At 35.9% G+C, this 22,917-nt stretch overlaps 1 pseudogene; it reads right to left on the reverse strand.

The window, feature by feature from the left end:
- Positions 1-7,900: 7,900 nt before the first annotated feature.
- LOC123819913 lies at positions 7,901-16,994 on the reverse strand (annotated as a pseudogene).
- Between the last annotated feature and the right edge of the window lie 5,923 nt (positions 16,995-22,917).

The raw sequence follows: 22,917 nt of genomic DNA on the forward strand, positions 1-22,917 counted from the left end.
AAAATGGAAATGCAATCACAGAAGGAGTTATCAGCCTTATGAATTGAGGCGTCTTGATACTACTTGACATTCATTCTCAATTACCAAGTTCAGGCTTCTTGCCTTCATTGAGCAGCACTACAGAGCACCTCACATAAATGAGTGGATTCTGGGCAGCCATGATGTGTAAGGAGCATGCTTCACTTCTTCAAAGGACTTGGGTCAGCCAACAAAGCACTAAGCATTAAATTATTTCTGACAGCAGCCACAGGCTATTAGAATGTAACCTGCCTCTCTGTTTCAGATATTTATCTTTGAAGAAACCACTCACATCTTTATTACAGTCATAAACTCTGTTGTAATGATAAAAATAAAAGAGGCATTTAACCTGTACCTACACACTGGAGCACAGCTCTGGACATATTAACTGCCTTCTCTCACACTTTCTTCACTTCTAAGTTACAAGGTAAGACTCGTGGAGAGTTCAAAATGGAGAGGGGTTGCTGTGGAGTGAACGGGACAGGAGTCTGGGATGTATCAGGAACTCGTCTTCCCAAGAATATGGATGGAAATGAGTTTTGTCCAGACATGTATGCTTTTGTTGCAAAGTGTTTATAGTAACCTCAAGCTTTAGAAGATATAAAAATATCTATAGTTTCTTGGGAATGTGACCGTTCATAAAATTGTACAATGTTAGAACTTAAAGGAATTTTTATTTCATATGTTCATCCCTTTTATATGGAAGTATAATTGATATATAACATTGTATTAATTCAGGTGTGTAATGTAATTATCCAATATTTGTATATATTGCAAAATGATCACCACAATAAGTCTAGTTAACATCCATCACCATACATAGTTACAAATTTTTTTTTGTGATGACAACATTTAAAATATACTCTCCTAGCAACTTTCAAACGTGCAGTTCAGTCTTATTAACGATAATCACCATGCTGTACATTTCATCCCCGTCACTTGTTTATTTTATAAGTGGAAATTTGTACCTTTTGACCACCTTCATCCATTTCTCTTACCCCCACTCCTCTATGTACAGGGTAGGAAAAAGTAGGTTCACAGTTGTGAGTACACAAAACACAGCTTATTTTTGTATTATTGTTAATAAATTATCCTATCATTCCCTATACAAACAATTGTAAACCTACCTTCCCACCACCCTGCATTCATCCCTTTACTGAGTGTCTAATACGTTTTAGACATTGTCTTAAACAAATACATATATGACTACTAATTGTGTCCAATGCTTCCAAAAGACGGAACAGAGTTTAATGGGAATGGTCTTCGTTATGTGAGGGCTTGAGTGTCAGGCGAGGTGTCTCTGAGGACAAGGGGCTTCAGCTGGGATGAGAAGGAAGAGAAGAAGCCAGGCAGGAAAAATGTTCTACTACCCAATGGCCAATAGTGTGGAGTGTGGTCCTTTCAACTCAGTGAACAGGTCACTGAGGTTTGGAGCTATATTCCATAAATTTTGATCCCATTGACATGAATAACAAGATGATTCCATTTCTCTGGCAGTTTATTAATTGAAATTGAGATTTTAATTTTTAGAAAAGAGATGTGTTATGAGCTAAATTATTTAATTTGTAATTGAGTACTCAGTTTAGTAATTCATGTGGTTAGGAAAGTTAAAGTTCTAGAAAGTGCCTCACAAAATCAGCAAATGTGTTCAGTATCTGAACTTTCTCAGCTTCTTAGTATTATCCTAGTTAAAACAAGAGATTGTCAGGTGTGGAGATGGAAATTCGCTTTCTATCTGTGCCTGAATTACCTTGACTAAGAGACTTTAGTTCCAGAAACCATTTGCCCAGGAGGTTGCCCAAGACCCAAGAGTTCCAGGGCAATGTTGCAACCTATCTCCTATAAAACCACATAAGGTAAGAGATTCACTCCTTTATTATATGTACAGTAGGACAGAAAAATCACTAAGGAAAAGGCCCATAATCTCACAGGAAAAAGTGGATAAAGAATGTAAACAGGCAGTTTACAAGAAGTACAGTTTTCAGCATGAAAAGATGTTCAACCCCCACTTTCAATGAAAGAAATTCAAGTTAAAACTACACTAAGATATCATTTTCAATAATTCATTAACAAAGCCGAAACCATTTGACAATGTAGAATCATGGCAAGCACATGGGGGATTTTCACAGACACTATGGATGGGAATGTAAACTGATACTCTCTATTTCTGGGGCAATTAGTGTTATCTATTCAAAAGTAACTTTCCATTCCTCTTGACTGCACAGTCTTCATTCAAAAAATTTTTTCTTATAGCTATCTCTCCACTTGTAAAAAAACATAATTATGAAGATATTATGGTATTATTGTCTGTAAAAGAAATTAAAACTGGAAGCAACCAAATGGTTTAACAATTGGGTTTGAGATAAAGAGCATACTCCATCTATCCGGACAACAAAATATTATACAGTCATTAAAAGAATAAGGTAGATGTATCTCTGTTTGCTGATATGAGAAAAACACCAACATATAGTACATAAAAAAAAGCAAAAGATAGCCCTGGCTGGCATAGCTCAGTGGATTGAGTGCAGGCTGCGAACCAAAGCATCGCAGGTTCAATTCCCAGTCAGGGCACATGTCTGGGTTGCAGGCCACAGCCCCCAGCAACCCCACATTGATGTTTCTCTCTCTCTCTCTCTGCCACCCTTCCCTCTCTAAAAATAAATAGATAAAATATTTTTTTTTAAAAAAGCAAAAGACAGTATGCACAGTAAGATTCATTAGTATTTTTCTGAAGGTAGATATAGGTACATGTTATGGGCTGGATTGTGTCCTCCCAAATTCATACGTTGAAACCCAAAACCCCAGTACCTCAGAATACCACTCTTTTCAGAGATACAGCCTGTCTTTAAAGAAGTAATTCAGTTAAAATGAGGCTATTAGGGTGGGCCCTAATCCAATATGTCTAATATACTTATCTGAAGATTTGGACAAACAAAGAGACCCCAGGGGTGGACAGGCACAGAGGAAAGACCATGTGAGAAACCAGAAAGAAGATGGCCATCTGCAAGCCAAAGACAGAGGCCTCAGGAGAAACCACACTGGATGACACCTTGATCTTGGACTTCTGGCCTCTAGAATGATGAGAACATAAATGTCTGTGTTTAAGCCACCCAGTTTATGGTGTTTTGTTGTAGCGGCCCTAGCCAACTAATACCACATGTGTGTGTATGTGTACATGAGACATTTCTATATGTATACACCCAAGAAACAGTTGATAGCATTTATCTTTGGACAGGGGCACTAGAGATGGAAAGAAGACTGACTTGCCCTGCTTAAACTTTTTTTTTAATCCACTGAATTTGATTTTAGGAATGATCAAGAAAAAGCCAGGACCACTGGGGAAGAGGAGACTTGAAAAAAGGATTCATGTGTCTAGACAATGTCGCTTTGTTGGGGATGCGGAGTCCCTGAGTCAAGGAGCTTGGGGGCACAGTAGTGGTCTGGAGCTGCAGGTTTTGTCTTCCTTATGGTCAGCAGGTGTCAGGTGCAGTTCTGTGGGGGTATGCAAAGTGAACAGATTCTAGGTGGCTAAAAATCTGCTTATTGAGGCTATATTCAAAGCAGTTAGATATGTAAAAACTTGAGTTTGGCATTAGTGGGCTTGAGCTAACAATCCTAGCCTGCTGTGAAGAAGTAAACAATATAGGGACCTATATACTGAGAACATCTTTAACTCATCCATGTAACATCATCACCATCATTTTTAAGTCTTTAGCAGGAAAAAAAAGATCTGTCCATGTAGAAGTTTCATTCTCTGGAGAGTGAGATCATAGGTATTTTCACTTCTACTGTCCTACACTGGGAAACCTCAGACTGAAGAGTCCTGCCATCCAACTATTAAACATAGAAGATTCCTGCCATCCATCCATTAAACATACGACCCCCTCCCTTATCTGAATCCACTGTGCCATGTCCTTTACCTAAAGCTGGTAGTATGTTCTGAACAGCAGGATTTGTATATCTCCTAGGAAGTCATTTTAGGTTTTCTCAGTTGAGTTGATACATATTAATTGGTAACATCCTAGAGTCAATGTACCCAGTGAAGAAAATGGTATCTGAGATATTTGGGTTATTCCATAAATAGAATGTGTGTTTTTACAAGGAGCAGAATTATCCCAAGTAAGGCTTGGTGAAGAATGTGGGAGAGTGGAATTCTGTATGGTACAATTTGACTAAGTGACTTCTAAGATTACTTTAATAAAAGTTATTTTATGATTTTGTGCCAGATGTGATGCAGGTGGTAACTGTAACCGCCCAACTAAAAAGATGAATGATAGCTGATATTATGAGGATAGGGAATTTTCTTTTTTTTTCCTTTTTTAAAATTTTTTAACTTTTTAAAATTTTAATCATTGTTCAAGTACAGTTTTCTCCCTTTTACTCCCATTCCAGCCCACCCACCCAACCCTCCCCACTTCCCTCCCATTACCACCCTCCCCTTAGTTTTTGTCCATGTGGAGGATAGGGAATTTTCACAGAATGGTTAGGACTTGAGCTGAGCATAGAAGGATGAGCAGCATTTGTATAAGAAACAGAAAATGTGTTGGCAAGAGAAACATAGAATCATAATGCCAAGTTCCCACTCCTGGCGAGGTGAAGCTAGCGAGGGGCATCAGCTCCAAGTGCTTCCGCCAAAGGTGCAAGGTCTGCGACCATGACGAAGTTCTTAGTCGTAGAGGCCACAGCAAAAGATTAGAAGGATGAGTGATCATTTGGAGGGAGACCAGAATTAGAGCTAGAGAAGCAGGTAAACATTTCTGAACTGAGAGATGAAGCAAAGCCATAAATAAAACAAACCATAAAGAACACAAAGGAATTAGCATAAAAGTTTGGGAAATGGCACGCAAATCAGTTTAAGTAACTTCAAAGGGAGGCCATGAAAAATCTGAAGGTGCAGTAACCCCAGCTTTACCTAGTGCTCCAGGACAGGCTCCCCAGGGTAAGGGGGCTACATGGAATAAAACAGCATTTCAAAATCAGATGCAGTCTTTCAGCAACTGTTTCACCGAAGAGAAGCTGATGCCCGGAGAGGCTGGCTTGCTCAATATCATGTAACATAACAGCTGAAAGGCTTGCAGAGCAAAAGTAAAGAAGATGGAATGATTAGTTTTGGTTTTTTGTTTGTTTTGAACATTAAAGAAATTGGTTTAACTACAAATAAGAGACAGTATAGGAGAATAAGGGGAAGTAAGTGGTTCCTGGTTTGGGAACAATGAAAGATGGCAGAGAGCAGAGATCTGATGTTACAAGAAAATATCAATTACTTCAAGCCTAGTTGAAAACATCTCTGAGAATGATAGGAAGGTGCAGATACAAGGTTGTGTTGTGTATGTTTACATGTACATAATCATCTTTGAGATACGGAGTGCTGATATATTTGATGCCAGAGATAAATCCCTGAAGGGAGAGGATGTGGAGGGTAGAAAATACCCCCACCATGTCCATGCAAGCATTTCAATCGTTTTCTTGAATGGAATCATTTCAGATTAAATGTATGGTTATAACTGCACTATTATGACATATGTCAATGCATATGAATGACAGCATGTTTTAAAGAACACATGAAAATACGAGTTGTGTGTATATTTGTATTAAGATGGTTTGTATAACAGGTGTCTGTCTATAATGCTATACTGCTTCAATGCTAGAAAAATGAAATAATTCTTATGAGAAGAGCCCCTTGAGGACATAAAATATAATAAATTAGACTTTTAATTGAAGTGTAATTCTAAGGCTGTGGGGGTTTTTTAGGACAGTATTGTTTTTGGTGATAAAATGCTTAGGGCAAGATTTGATTTAATGTTTGGGACAAATAAACACTTTCTTGGTCCTCAGTCTCTATAGGGTATTCAATATTGTCTTTACTGTTACAACTGCTACTCTGTCCCTGGTATTATTACTATATATACAAAGTCTGGCAGAAGTAATGCCTGATTGAGTGTGGTCGGTAGGGTAATAATATGGGTGTAATAATTTATAGTTTTAATTTGAACACTTCACCTAAAATGTCATATGGTGTGCTTGAGTGTGATATTGTAATGTTACAGAATTACATGCTTATGGTTTTGTAATTAAAGATTTTGTAATAAAAAAGGGGCTTTATTTGTGCAGGACCCTGTATAATTTTATCACTCCAGCCAGAGATGACTATCAACTTATACTTTTTAAATGTGGACACTGATAGTGGTTTATATCATCATGAGGTAAGGATTGTATGAGTTTCTGAGCACTTGTTAAGTAAGCTTTCTAAAATTAAGCTCAGGACTTTTATAACATTCAGAACTTAATAGAGTGGAAAAATTCTTTACAAAGACTGCCTGAACCACTGACCATTTACTTAAACAGTGTAACTTTATGGTACTTTTTAAGCATTGGAAAGTAAGTAAAAAGTTTTAAAATTTTAGAAGTTTTAGAAGTATAAAACTGCTCTGTGTATAAAAACCCAGCAAATCTATAGTTGACATGACCCAATGAAACACAACAGAGGGAATCGAAGAGATGGGAAGAACCAACCAACGCCCCTCCCCCCCATGACATAGTGCAGCAGAAAACGTTGAAAAAAGAAAAACAGATTGAAAACGAGGGAGGAAAGGCAAAACTTCACAGGATTAATAAAATATCGGCATTACTTGTACAATAAATGTTCAGCAAATTGCAATCACGCTGGAAGAGTCTGACACAGGAAACGTGTGTGTTAAACTCTGAGCTGTGTGACCACATGTGGCTCATACTTCTCAAGTTACCAAACACAAATTTGGTTTTTATAATGAAAAAAAACAACTTCCTGTACATTTGGCAGTTCCAATCATTATTCCTGATTCACAAAGGTAGGTTTTTGATTGAATCAGTGTATATTATCTGAAATCTGAATTTTTTAGTCAGAATTCAGTTACTGGACTCATTAAATGATATGTTAGAAGAACAAGATTGCCAATTAGATCTATAATATGCAAGTAAATAAAGAAAATGTTAATATTTCATTAATTACTATAAAGATCTGATGGATTCTATTGAGCTCTAAAATTTACAATCTTTTCCCACTTGTATTACCTCATCCTTTCAATTATTTATTCTTCTCCATATAGAAGGTAAGACTCAAGGGATTTATTTGTCAAAGTTGGAACTATAACCTATGCCTTCTCATTGCCAACCTACTGTGTTGTTCATCAAAGTATGTTGATATCCAGAAAAAACAGAGTTCCCTTGGCCTGTTCTAAAAGCACACTGTCACTTCTATCCAGCATGGATATTTGGCCCCTATACTTGAGTATGGCTGTGTCTGTTCTGCTAGTCGATTTTCTGTTCTGATGATAGAATGTTTAATGTTTTAAATATCACCCTTGTTTCTATCCATATCTATTCAGGGCCAACTTTCCAAGATTATTAAGAATACAAGGAATGTATACATTCTGAAGATTAATTGCATATTACAAATATTAGTCAAGTGACTATTCCTGATTTTTGTTTAATGGAAGATATAATTGTTGAACTGTTGAATAAAGGTTGGACCTTTGCTACTGTTTATATTTATTACACAGGACTTTTTTTATTGAGAAGGCAATATAATAGCAAGATGAAGAAAACTTAGTCCTAAAAATAGAAGGTAAACATTGTCATTGGATTCTATATGTAAGCCTGCAGTCATATTTTAATATTATGCTTTATTTACTTTACCTTGTTATAAATATTTCCTTGTCCCTGCATAGTTTTCCTAATCACATTTCAATGGCTGCATACTGTGTTAGTGTATATAGTTTTTATTTTAACTGTGACATTATCATTTTAATATTAAATATAATGGTAATAATGTTTTTGGGAAACCTCATATATTTGAACACATATGATATAAGCCACCACAAATATTGTTTAGTGAGTTATTATTTTAATGAGTTAGGCTTTTTGTTTCCAACATTTTTATCAGTATAGAAGTCTTTGATTTTTTTTCACACTTATCATCCATGAATTCATAGGGAATGGGTTCCAGCAGCTCAGGCTCCTTTCCATTAGTTCTCACGAAGTACGTTTCTCTGGGCGGAGCAGGACAATGCTTTAGCTGAACCCAGGTGCCTTTCTCTTTGGCTTCCTTCTTTTTCTGATCATTTTCCTTCACACGTTTCAGGAAGCTCGACTCTTAGAGTGCATAACATGCTCAATCCGTACATTAATTCTCCTGGCAAGAATCTTGCCCTTAACTTGTTTGTTTACAACAATGCCCACCACATGCTAGGTGACATTGCAGACTCTTCTAGTTTTGCCATGAGAACATTTGTGAGGCATTCCTTTCTGAACCGTGACCATTCCCTTGATATCTACAATATCTCCTTTCTTGTAGATTCTCATGTATGTAGCCAAAGAAACAGCTCCACGTTTTCTAAAAGGCCTAGAGAACGTATAATGGGTACCTCTCCCCTTTCCCTTTGTGTTAGTCCTTTTGGCGAATTACTAGAAGATGGTGGTTCCAGCCAAAAAGCTGACTTAGGCTTTTGAAAACACTGTAATCCTACACTGTAAACTAACATAATTCAACTTGGAAAATGTGCTAATATACCTTTAAGGTATATTACTGTTATACTTTAAAGGTACAAATTACTTTGATAATAAATGCCAAATGATTTTGACTTATGTAACATAAAATTTAAATCAACATGTTACATGCCTATTTAGGGGATCTTTCTATACATTCTTTTAGGAGATGAGGAAAGATATTGACTTTGGTAAAATGAGAATACAGTGAATTTGGAATAGAAAGAATAAAGCCCTATTCCTGATCATTATGTTATTATAATAAGCTATAAATAGTAACCTATCTAAAAATACCATTTGGATATTCATGTTATCTAGGTCGTTTCATACTTTGATGGCCACTTCTGTTTTAGCCCATACAATGGTGTGATTTCATTTGAGGTCAAACCTCATGCAAACACAATTTACTGAAGCAAATTTTCATCTCACCAAAGCATAACATTCTGTTAAGCCTGTTAACGCCAGTGCAGACGGTTTAGGATACAGTTAGATGCTACTGGCACTCGCACAAGCTGTGACATTTTCTGTCAGCAATAGGTTGTATCTGGAAAGCCAAAGAAACAATTACATGCTGCAGAAGATACATTGATTTGGGAAGGAAGGAAATATAAAACCAGCCAGCCCTTTTCTACTTCGAATTGATAGTGAGGAAGCTCACTCTCCCTTCTTCCACACAATGTGAATTGTTGGGGAGAGAGAAAACACCGATTTGACTAATATAGGATGAAATTACTTGGGGTCTTATGGTTACAAAAGACAAATAAAATTAAGAGAATATTAAAGGGATCAAGAGACCATGCAATATTAAGGGAGAAGGAAAAATAACATTAACTTATAAAATATCATTCAAGTGATAAATCAAGAAGGAGAGAAAGAAAATCAGAAGGTGAATGGAAGGAAAAGAAATGAAAGGAATAACACGAAAGAGGGGGGAAACCCTTAAAAAATAAAATACACCAGGGGCATATGGGAAAATACAAAGCTAAATGAAAAACTATGACCTAGATTATTTTAAGTGTTTCCTTTCTCTAATAAATAAATGCAATGATATATCATTTTGTCTATCCCATTAGCAAAACTTTAAAAAATACTAATATCCAATTTGGGCAAGTATGTAGGAAAACAGCCCCCTACATTATTGGTTGATTTATTGTTTTATTTATTTATAAATACATAAATGGTGTGGAGTTAATGGGAAAACCCTTATTAAAATATTCATATGCTTTGACTCAACAATTTCTTTTATTGGAGAGAAACTGATACAAGTATGAAAGGATATACATACAAGGATATTCCCTGCAGTATTGTTTATGATCATAAAAAGCTGGGAGAAAAACTAAATGTGTATAAGTAGGGCATTGGTTAAATAAAGCATTGCACATTCATATAGTAGTATATATATGTGTAAAAGAATTAAAATGTTATTAATAAATTATTCAATATATTGGGTAGATATGTCTATACTCTTAGCAATTTAAAAATAATAATAAAGAGAAGAAGAAAGAAATATTTGTTGAGAACTTATTTTGTATGTTGTTCTGAGCCCTTTATAAGCATTACTTCCAATTCCCACAAGAACTTAATGATATAGGTAGTAGTTTTATCTGTATTTAATGAATAACACCCAAGGCTCAGAGAGGTTAAGTAATTGGCCCAAGGAGGCTGGTAAGGGTCAGAGCTGGGTCTCAAACCCAGAGAAGCCTGGCTTCCAAGTGCAGGCTCTTAGTCTAGTCTCCCAAAATATAGTATGATCCAATTTTACTTTCAGAAAAAATAACCTAGTAAATCATGGAGAAAAAAAACACAGAATATTCACTAAATTATTCATATCCTTTATTTATCAAGGAGGAAATTGTGAGGTTATATTGCATTTCTTTTTATTTCTAAAATGTTTGTAGTTTTTAATAATATTCATTGTTTTATAATATTAAGACAGATTAATAAATTGCTTGCTTTATGAAAGTTAATTACAAAGTAGCACTCTAACATCACTGAAAATGTCTTTAATCAATGTTCTCAGAACTCCCTATCAAGGATTCCCAAATGCCAGGCCATGAAATGAACACATCACAACCACCTGTTCCTTGTGCCCAAATGCTCCATCATACCCAGTACATCTGGGACAGGGCTCCGGAATTTACAGTGTTTAGATCCCCAGGTGATTCTAACACCCAGCCAAGTTTGGGGATCACTGTCTGAGAGAATGATGTGTTCATTTCACATTCTTTCCTTAGTTTCATTTTAGAACCAGCTGCACAGAGGTTTCTAAATGACCAGTCTATTCAGCACACACTTACATTATTGAAAATGTGCCAACAACTTTGTCCACCCGAAATATGACCATAATTTATATTTACAATGAAATAGCGGGAGGGAGATATTTGAAAAGTGTGATAACTGGGTAATTCAAGTGGCGTGGCATCCATGCAGAGATAGACATCTAGACCGACGGGGTATAATGAAAAGCACAGCAACACATTTGAGCACAAGTGGGGCCTTGGCTTATTGTGCAGGAAGTCGTAGAGTAACAGACAAAGATGGCACTGGACAATATGCTATCTATATAAGAAAAAAATTAAGATCAACAGTTAGCAGAATGTCTGAAGCTTACTGAGCACTGGATTTTTTTAAGGGGTAGACTTTTGCCTGCTTCCCTAACTGTCAATTGCCTTCAATAGCTGTTCCTCTTCTTCTTCCCCCAGCTGCTTTCAAATGCTAGTGTTTCCCTGAGTTCTATGGTAGGTTGCCTTCCATTTTTTTCACACCCTTTGTACATCCTTGGCTATCCATGCTCATGACTTAGGCTACAAAGGACAAGAAGAAACTCCAAATCTATTCTTTTCAGTGGAGGGTTCTATCCCAAACCAGATCCATATGATCCCAAATGGCTTGATCCACACCTTGACCAGGGATCAAACCCACAACATTTTGGTGTATGGGATGATGCTCCAACCAACTTAGCTACTGAGCCAGGGCTATATTTTTGTTTTTAAAAAGTGGATGAAGGGACAGAGAGAGGAGGAAGGGAAGAAAAGAAGGTACTGAAGAAACTGGTAAGGTTGTTTTAAAAAGAACATGATGAGGTTTTAAACTGTTTGAAAAACTGTCTTGTGGAAAAGGCTTTATCCTCCATATAGTAGGGATGCTTTAACCTCAACTCCATGAATGAGCCTAGGGAATGCATTTTTCTAGGATGAGTGTCCATAACTTTCATAAATCTCATAAAGTCATCTGTGATTCAAAATAATACTGTTTAGAACTACTTCTCCAGAGGAGAACTAATGAGCTGATGTTGCACGGAGACCAGTTTCAGATCTCCGTAAAGAAAAAAAATTTATAACAAGGAGAGCTGTTTGAAAATGAAATCTTTACAGCAAAATGTCAAGAGCTCAGGATCAGTGGAAGCAATCAAGCAGAGACCAGATAAACATTTCCAAAGATACAGAGAAAGAAACCCACAGAATTTTGGCAGGCTGAAGACTATCCTAGAGGAATTCCCACATCCTTTCAGCTCCTGCGAGTCTGTAATTCTCTGATGCAATTCATAACAAATTTGTCTTTCTTTCTTTCTTTTTATTATTATTATTTTTACTTTACAAAGATTTTGATTCTTCCAGAACTATCACAACATCTTTCTCAGTCTGTTACCTTTCCTTCTACTTATGTTTAACAATCATCTTTAGATGTCTTTACATTTCTTAATAAACCCAACAACTGATATGTAAATTCTGTTGATATCTTCAAGCATCGATAATTCCTATTTTTCATGCCCGATCTTCTTCTAATTTGTGTAGCCTGATTGCTCATCTGTCATATATATATATCTTCCTAGGTTACTGGAAAGTTAGTTTACATTTTATAAAACTGTGAACATGAGGTGTGGAAATAATTGTTCTGTAGATCTAGTCCCCTCTGATAGTTGAATTACTTTACTGAGTATGGCTTTCTTTTTTACACATTTTAAAATGTTTTATTTGCATATTAAAAATTGTGCATTCCAATAATTACAATAATTTTAACAAAAATAAAGGTACTCTGATTAAACTGCATTTTATAGCCTGCAGGACACCTTGGACCAGCTTGGTTTTTACTCTAGATTTCACTGTTGTCCCACCAGCTTCTTCCTTCACCAACAAACAAGTTCTCTTCCTTCACTGCCAGCCAGAGACTCAGACAGGAGAGGGAGGTGTGGCCTTCTTTGTCAGTAGTTCTGATGTGAAAGAGAGTAGCACAGTCATTTAAACTGATCCAACCTCTTTGCACCTTACAAAGTTAAACAGCTAAAAGAAGTAAAATAAGAAGGCAATGCTTGTGGAATGTACAGGGCATATTGGTGGTGCAGGCCTCATTACAATTCATCTGCTTGCTTCTGTTCGATCATTTCTTTGGAAGACAGTGGATGTTTTCTCTTGTGTTTCTGTCTTCTTCAATTTCGATGTATTGAATTTCTCAATCTCGGCCATATTGGGTTTATCAGACACGATTGGTGAGGAAGCTGAGGGAGGCACTTGAAGGAGAGGAATCTGATCTGCTTGGTGACCGCTGCTGAATGAGTATGGTTTTCTTTTCTCCTCAAAGACATGTATTTATTTCATAATCACTGGTGACAGAAAAAAATTGTCAAAAATATTTACATTGCTGCTCTCCAAAAAATAAAATAATAATAATAATAATAATAATAGTTTAATTTAATGACATGTAGATTTTCCTAGTAACTTTTCCTGACATATATCTCATTATTTGAACCTCCAGGTGATTGAAAGGATGAAGTACATTTAAAAAGAGATGGGTCTGCATAAATGTGACAGTTATTCACAAAATAATAATAGTAAATGTTTACCATTTTGTTGATGTTCTGAAGCCATTGTATTCTATTTAGACACATAAAAAATTGTATCTTTTACTAAGAGCATCCCTAAAGCTAAAAAATAAATAAATAGTCCTTTTTTGGTGACAGATATTAAGCTTTATATCCTTGTGTTATCAAGGAATAAATTAAGACCTTTGCTCCACTATTTCATGTAGTCAAACTTTTATTACGATTCTTTCAAAAGAATAAACCAGGTCTAACATGGAGTAACCTCCTTCCTTCTCAATGTGAGAAGTAATGGGTGAGGCAAATGTAAATAATTTTTGTTGTTTTTGCTGACACAATTCAAGTAAAATGCATCAAAAAGAACATTAAGTCTGAAGGTGTAAATTAAAGCCCAAGTCTGGTCAATATTTGCTGCCATCTTCTGGTCAAAAGAGAAAGATGCAAGAAATGGACAAATTAGTGGTTTGTGCTTGTAAAAATACTGTACTTGCTGGCTTCAGAGCCAGCCCCTTCTGAATAGCAGAGGGGAAAAGAGCCAGGTGGCTGATGGGCTGCCTGCCCACAGGGTATAACTGTTTGCCCTGGTCCATAGATTTGGTCACTTAAACCTTCATTTCAAACTCCTCCTCCCTCAACTTTGATTGCAAAGGAATGAGGTCCATTTCTTATTGCATGGCACAAGATTTCTTAAAAATTTGCACCCGCCCCCCCCCACCCACAGAAAAAATGGCTCTTCTTGGCCAGAAGTTGCAAACTGTAATCTAGATACAAATTATAAAATTTAGACATAGAATTTTATAAAATTGTGGGTATTGATTTTTAAATGGGAATGTTCACATAAAAATCTGGATTTCCAGCTTCTCTTGGATAATTGGAACATCAGACCACACTGGACTCTATTCCCATTAAATCTATTAACACTTGGTATCCATTTTCTAATCAGTAGAATTTACTATACAATTCACAGAAGAAGTGTGAAAATTAGCTCAATAAAATTCTCCTTAATGAATTCCTTTTTCTTCTTTGGACAGGTGCTATCTTAGGTCAGTTCTCCTGAAAAAGAGAGTTTGAGGAGGAGATTTGCAAGCAGGAAGTTCACAGGGAGGCTCTCTGGAAGAACCCCTGTAAGGGAGCTAAAGAAATTTCTTCTCTCATTAGGCAGAGAGAAGCTGAGTGGCAGAGTTGTTTTGCAGCAGAGGGCTCAGCCAATTCTTTAGAAATGTCTGCTGCTGAAACTGCCTTTTAGAAGATGAAACTATCAAAACAAGGGCGGAGTCTTTGTACCCCTGCATGAACCACTCACTGGAGGTAGGCTGCCCCTGAAGAGGAGACATGGTTTGCAGGAGAGAATGTTCTCCTGTCCAGGGCAATGCTCAGAGAGGGACTAAGTAATGAACCATCAGCAGCTATCACAAGTTGAGGGAATGAGCTGTGGTTCTGAAGGGAGACAGGAAGTTGCTCTACAGCCTCCTGTATACAGATCAGGGTATAATTCATGTATTTTAAGTTTTACATATTATTCTTATTATTTTCACTTCTCAGTGAGTCAGAACTAAAAATATTCCTGGCCCTTCCTTGTGTGCTCTTGGACCAAAGATAGGGCGGGTTTACACCATTGCTAAGATTAGTGCCTGTGAACAGCCAAGCTGAGTACTAAGTTCAATGTGTTCTGATCTTTTAGGAGAAGAGAATGGTGACTGTAAAGGTAAATAAACAAAGATCATTCTAAGCACTGGATTTGGAGGGGCAGGTGTTCAGGACAGACACCAGCAATAGAAAACAACCAGGGACAATGTGGCAGGTCTTTTCTCAATGCCTCCTGGTTGCCTCCCTGCAGTTTTCATAAGACCTTCCCTAAAAAAAAAAAAAAGACCTTCCTAATCCCCGACATGTCAGTCCCTTACCTCCCATCCATGATGGCTGGCACGGTGCCCCCCTAGCTTTCCTTGCAGTGCTCTCAGCTGCTCTGCCGTCCTGCTGCCCTAATGATTCTGGCATCATGATAAAAATCACTATTGACTTTGATAGGTTTCGAGATCAGAGCTCACAGAAGTAGTTTGTTTTTTATTCAAGGTGAACCTGCCCACCATGTGGGTGTTAATCACAGTTCTGTGTTAGTTCACCGATTTAAAATGAGGGCAATTGAATATATCTATGTCTTTGGCTGATCCTACGTAATGCTCTTTAATTGCTTGTATAGACCTGTTTAATGGCTTCTGTAATACTGAAAATAAACCTTTGAAGTAGGTCATCTGGGAAAACAGAAATTTAAAGATTAAGGAGGAAATTATGGTTGAGTCCTAGTGATTAAATACCCAGTTTCTTAAATCACAATGAAAAGGAACATTTTTAAATTATTCATACATTAAAAAATACACACACACATTGTATACACATAATTTAATACTTTATAAAGATTGGGCTCTAGTAAGATAGAAAAATAAGCTCAATTAATAGAGTTCCTTTATACCAACCAGGTACAAATACTTTCTCAGATTCACATGGTGTTGAATGAAATTGAGGGAGAAGATACCCAAATGGGTTAAGATATATTAAAATTATCATTATTCTGCCCTTGCTGGTGTGGCTCAGTGGACTGAGTGTTGGCCTGCGAATCAAAGGGTCATCAGTTCGATTCCCAGTCAGGGCACATGCCTGGGTTGCAGGCAAAATCCCCAGCAAGAAGTGCTTGAGAGGCAACCACACATTGATGTTTCTCTCCCTCTCTTTCTCCCTCCCTCCCTCCCCCTCTCTAAAATAAATAAATAAAATCTTTAAAATGATCATAATTCTAACAGCATGTATTATCTTTATTGGTTCCTTTTAGGTATTGTTACAAACACATAGGAATGTATGAATAAATGTGCAAGGATTATGAATTTTATAATCTGTCAGTTCCATGTCTCCTTCAAGTGATATCAGGGTAAGATGCCTCATAGAATTGAATGAAGATGCTCCCTGAGAACAGAGATTTGATGTGTATACTCAGCACCCAGAATAGTTTCTGGCACATAGCTATAGGTAGTAATAAATATTTTTTGAATGAATAATGGATTGATGGTAAAATCAGCTACATGGGGACCAAAACACTTTGAAATGTCTCATAGGACTTAGATCATAGGAATGGCAGTGAAAGCTTGAAGCCAGGATGGCTCATTAAAACACAAGTGCGAGGAGCTGGAAAGAGCACCAGGAAGGCTCAAGGGACAGGGAAAGTGCTCTTTGTTTGGGATAGACAGTCTGGCCTCAGAGAAGAGTCCCTTGAATATTTCTGAGAGAGAGAGAGAGAGAGAGAGAGAGAGAGAGAGAGAGAGAGAGAGAGAGAGATGTATTCACCAAGCAAGATAAAAGAAGTATTTAATCTAGAGATGCTCAAGTCCGCTGAAATAATCCAATCATCAGGACAGAGCTTGCTTTTATTTTTTTAAGGACCTGGCTTTTACATCCAAATAACTTTTTAACATTAAATTCAGGTTTCCCCCTATCTAGGCAGGATCTCTCACTGCTGGATCCTTTGGTAGCAAAGTCCTTTTCCGTTTCCTTTGGTAGGTATCAAATCCCACCTTGCCATTTCATCCACTAATGATACAACTTCCAGCAACATAATGCAGAAGAATGTCCAATTCTGATCCACCATCTTGTAGAAAACAATGTGGCAGAGATGTTATTTGTATCTGTTTTTCCACAACCTGAGTCAACTCTGATCCACTTCTGTGAAGCCTTCCTGACTTCCCCAAGCAGTGTTCGAGCTCCGTCTGGCCTTCTGTTATACACTGAACATACATTTAGGATGATGTATTATAATATAATTGGTTATGTCCCTTTCTCCCCAAGATTCAATACTCCTTGAAGGAAGACTGTGTCTCTGTTTTCTGTATATATAACTTGACACAATTGGTTTTTGGTAAAATATTCATTAAAGTAGACGTTAGTCTGACATACTAGCTCTCCAGAGGATTCATGGACTTCAACATACTTGCCAGGACAAGGAGGAAAGACTGGACATTTCCAATCTACCCTCAGGGAATCTATGTTAACCAATACTTCTGGAAGTCAACAAAAATATATTTTCCATTGAAACGCCTCACTAATCCTTTCCATATCATCTTTCCTCACTCTGATGTAAAATGCATACTTCATTAGTTTAGGTTGAGCCATATGAAATCACTGATAATCAACTATTTACCTAGGAAGTTCAACAGTATCAAATGGCTCAACCTAATAGCATAAGGGAAGCTAGAAGGTAGAAACCTATCAATCCCTCTAACATCTCAAAGAGACCACCTAATCTCGTGAGTTTTGGTATCTTCTGACACAGAGAACCTTCTCCTGAGAACTGAAAAGTTTCCATATGACTCAGGTTTCCTTAGCATTTTGTACCAGGAATATCAATTGAGTTTCCTCCTACATGTAAAATATCAGTAGATTATCAAGATTACAAGGGGGAAAGATGAAAGTTAAACATTCTGAAACAAAGACAAATGCAGATTATCACTTGGTGGATTTGTTTAAAAGACAGGGAACTTGATAATGTCAGAGGACTGTTACCATTCCTAATCTGATGAACATACGTGAGAGAAATACCAAATATTGTGACATTAGGACATTGTAAAAAACCAAAGTATTATGTATGTATGTGTATATTTCAATTTTCTATTTTATAACTTCTGACAATTACAATTAGTTTATAGCGAAATTTACTAGCAAAAAACAAGAGGAAGGAATAAAAAGAAAGAAGCAGCAGCAAGAATGTATTAAAATTTCTTTTTGTTTGATGCAGCAGAGTAGCTGCTAGGACCCCTTGAGAAGAAACTGTAACAATTCCACTGACCTCTCTAAAGTGACCGAATGGATAGTGGTAATGTCAAGCATGGAAATATCAAGTGTCCGGCTCACTCATGAACCTCAAAGACACATTCCTGTCACCAGAAACTACATCCTGCAGACAGTGGTAGGCAAAGCAAAGGGCAGGACACAAGGGCTTACTGAGTGCCAGGACTTTGGCAAACAAGTCGTTTAAGAGAGCTTGAGCCACCCCAGATCCTGACAGCGCTAAGGAGGCAATGATATGCTGGGAAATGCAGATTTAGCAGCAGAGGGCTCAAAAGAAACTATTGTCATTATAGCCTACACCCTTTGGGCTGTATCCATATTCCAGGGAGTTAAAAAATGAAGATGTGTGAGTTATATCTATAAATCTATTAGACCAATCAGAAACCTCCTGTTTGCTTTCATTTCATTTTGTAGTCTTTTGAAATACTTCAAACATTTGGAAAACTAAATCATGACTACAAAGACTTTATTAACGAATCTACAATAAAGATATGATAATCATCTTTGAAAATGCAGCACCCTATTTTAAAAAGGTAGATTTGGGAAGATGGAAGCATAGCACACTCTTCTGGCTCAAAACAATATGAATATACTCCACTCTCTTGTTTCTTAATGTATAAGACATTACTTTCTCTCTCTTAGTTAACATATTTTTTTCTGATTACAAAATTAATACTGCCCATTGAAACAAACTCAATCATTTAAAAAAATCACACACTCAAAAATTGTTCCCTAATTCTACCACCTGGAGACAACCATTGTTACAGTCCAGTGTAAATCCTTCCAGGCTATTTTTTTTGTGCAGACACTTGCAAGAGCTGAACAAATGTCTGTGAAGTGCTTAGCACATAGCAAGTGTTCAAAAAAGAAGTCAGCTATTATTAACAACACTGTTTTTACCAATTTTTTAGATTTAGCAATATATTCTAAATATATATCCCTTCAAAATTTATATATGTATATTTAAATAATGCAACTTGCATAATAATTCCCCTACCAATGGATAATGAATGCCATTTCTTACTTTTCTCTATTATAAACTTTGCAGTAAACATTTATTCTTACAGGTGCGCATATATCCCCATTTAAAAGAAAAACTTATAGACTTATATGTAAACTATTCCAGCTATTTGACCTCTGGCTTGTCACTAAAATTCTCTACGCATTAGGTTCCTTATCTGTAAAAGTTGATGCTACCATGTGCTTACAAAGTTGTTATAAGGATTAAATACCTATGGTAATAAAATGCCTACAACAGTGACTGGCTCAGGGGTAGAATTCAATAAAAGGTATATTTTATTAAGAATAATTTACCAAAGGTGGACTATATTAGTCCAACTTAAAGGCTTTTGATATACATTGTCAAATGGCTGTCCAGAATTATTATACCATTTTCTATTACCATCACTGGTATCTGACGTTACCCATTCATCACTTTCTTCAGAACGGAGGGTACTATCAGTATTTTTAATTTTTTTGTCAATATTGTAGGTAAAAAGTATTTTTTAAATGTATATTTATTTTGTTTTCTGGAAACTCAAATATCTTATGTAATTATAAGGCATCTATATCTGTCCTTTCACAAATTGTCTACTCACGTCACTTGTGCACTTTTCTACTAAAGAGCTTTTATATTTATAAGAATACTTTGTATTTTAACATCACGACTGATGTGAAAACCATTTCCTCATTTAATCATTTGCCTTTAAGTTCCCTTGGGATATTTAGCTTTAGTGTCATGCTTAGAAAATCCTCCACCACACCAAGATTTTGTTATTCACCTACATGTCTGTTTGCTTGTTTATATACATAGATATATAATCAATTTTCTCAGTTATGACATACATCTTCTGAATCTTTATTCCTGAGAGAAGTATGTTAAAGATTTTACTCATGGAAATGTCAATTTCTCCTATATTTCAAACACCTTATGTATTATGATCCTATATAGTTTACAGCTACATATTTGCTCAAACTTCTTTGTAGATTGTACTTTTTAATCAATATAAAATATTTCTGTTTGTCTTATTTGTTTTTTATCTGCACACTAGTTTATTTTACATTAATATTAGCATCTTAAATTTCTACTCCAGAATTTTCTTATTTTAACTTTGGCTAATCTTTGATAACAATCTTTTTATGTCTTTTTTCATTTAGAGGCATATCTTAATAATACTATATAACTATTTCATTCTTTGACTCAATATGAGTCTAATAAGGAGGAATTAACCCACTTATAATTACTATAATGACTAATGTTATTTTTAGTCTTGTTATTTTATATCTTGGCTTAGTATGTTTTATTTTCTTGTTCTTTAAAAATCCCATTTCCTTTTATATATATATTTTTTTTTATTTTAATCATTGTTGATCCTTTTATATATTGATCATTTGATTTTTTCATCTTTTGTTTTTCTATGGTGTTATCAACAGACATTTTTTTTTCTCTTACCCATTTTACTAGTGGATAATTTAAGATTTTTAAAAATGTATTTGACCCACTATTTCTCCATATTTCACAGCCATTTCTCCCACAGAAACTGAAAAATACCTTTCATATTCAATGCAGTGTTTCTGACATCAAGAGACATAGAATAAAATTCCCTTTTTTATTAGAAACAATATTGTAAATTTTACTGTGATGATAATCATAACAGCTATGGTTTTCATAAAGTTTTCTGGGTGTTAAGCACTCTGCCAAGTGCTCTGTACATTAAGTCCCTTAGTCCTCAGCAAAACTCTGTGAGGTAGGTGCTATTATAATCCTCATTTTACAGTTAAGGAGACAGAGACACAGAAAATTGTAATTTGAACTGTACACATCCAGGTATCTGCAACTAACTTGCATATCTACTACTATTTACATCATTTCTCTTTTGTCACCAACATTTTATTGATTTTTTGCATCCTTGGTAACTTTTTAAAAATTTTAATTGTTGTTCAAGTACAGTTTTCTGCCTATCCTTGGTAATTTTTAATTGGATGCTGGACATTGTGATGTCATACTGTTCCATTTTAGTTTTGGGGGGGGTTGTATTCTTTTAAGGAGTATTACACAGAGAATCTAGAAATAGAACCCCACAAATACATGCAAATGCTATTGACAATAGTGCAAAAGCAATTCCATGGAGGAAAGATAGACTTTTCAACAAAGGGTGTTGGAGTCTGGAAAAGTTTGACCATCTCTTCAAAAACTAAACATCAGACGACTACACTGCTGAGCAATGGCAAGTGTGGGCATTTGGACTAGAGAAATAAAATCTATGTTCACACAAAAACCTGTTTATAGCAACTTAATTTATAATGACCAAAAATGGGAAACAATTGATATGTTCTTCAGTGTATGACTGGTTAAACAACCTGTGGTGTACCCATGTATTGGAATACTACTTAGAAGTAAAGAGACGCAAAGTACTGATACATGCAGCAATATTGATGAATGTAGGCTGAGTGAAGAAAAAAAAACGCTAACCCCCAAAAGTTACATACTGTATTATTCCATTTATATAGCATTCTTAAAGTGACAAAATTAGAAAATGGAAGATGAATTAATATTTGCCAGTGTTTAAGAAAGTTGTGTAGGAGGGAAAGTAGGTGTGGCTAGAAAAGGGCAACATGAATGATCCTCGTGGTGATGGAAATGCTCTGGATCCTGACAGAATCAGTGTCAACTTCCTGGCTGTGAAGTTGTACTATGGTTTTGCAAGATGTTACCACGGGGGAAATTCTCTGTATTGTTTCAGGATTTTCTGTATTATTTCTTTTAACTGTATATGAACTAATGAAATATTATCGATGGTAGTTATTCTACCAACAGTTATTAGCTTTGGGAAGTAGTTCTCAACAAAGAGGGATTTTGCTCTTCATGGGACATTTAGAAATGTCTCGAGACATTGGATAGAAACCAGGGATGCTGCTAAACATCCTACAATGCACTGGAAATCCTCTATAACAAAGAATTATCCAGCCCAAAATGTTAATATTAATGTTAGATAAAATGTTGGCTTAGAGCTAATAATTTTGTAATGCAAGGCAATACATTTTCTTTAACTTGGATTGGGGAAACAATTCTTAAAATTAGACATTTAATTATTAGATTGTTTAAAAAGCAGCTTGGGTATTACAGTTGGTAATACCTCTTAAAAATACATTTCAGGCTAAAAATATTACAGCCATGCTCTTTGGTGCAGAACTTGGGTGTCTTGCTTACATAATCATTTTCCTTTTAAAGCTCAAAATGATTCCTTTATCAGAAGGTGTACCCTGAGCCCACCCCTATGTAAAGGTGGGATGGCTTCCTTAAACTTTGTTGTCAGGTTACTCGATCATCACAAAAGGAAGCCAGTCATACCACCACTTCATTTGAGCTTGTTATTATAGAATTTTACTGTGCATTTAAAATTTTTACACTTAAAATATTTGGTAACATACATAACCTTGAACTCAGATACATAACCTTGAACTCCAATACATAACCTTGAACTCACTAGTCCTTAATACTTATCAAAACTTTGTTTGAGAGAAATAATACTTTTGAGAATTGCCTGTAGGATAAGTAACCTATCTATTTCTTTCCATGTCATTGAATCTATCCCTAAATAAAGATAAATCATAATAAAAGTTATTACTTAAGCTGTAGTGTATGGCCTACCTATCCCCAATGCATTCACTTACTCAACAAATATTTACTTGTCAGGTACAATGCTGGGATGCTAGGGTTGTGGCAA

This window comes from Phyllostomus hastatus, unplaced genomic scaffold, assembly GCF_019186645.2.
Source record: "Phyllostomus hastatus isolate PE091 unplaced genomic scaffold, TTU_PhHast_1.1 phas_contig_34, whole genome shotgun sequence".
NCBI classification, from domain to species: Eukaryota; Metazoa; Chordata; class Mammalia; order Chiroptera; family Phyllostomidae; genus Phyllostomus; species Phyllostomus hastatus.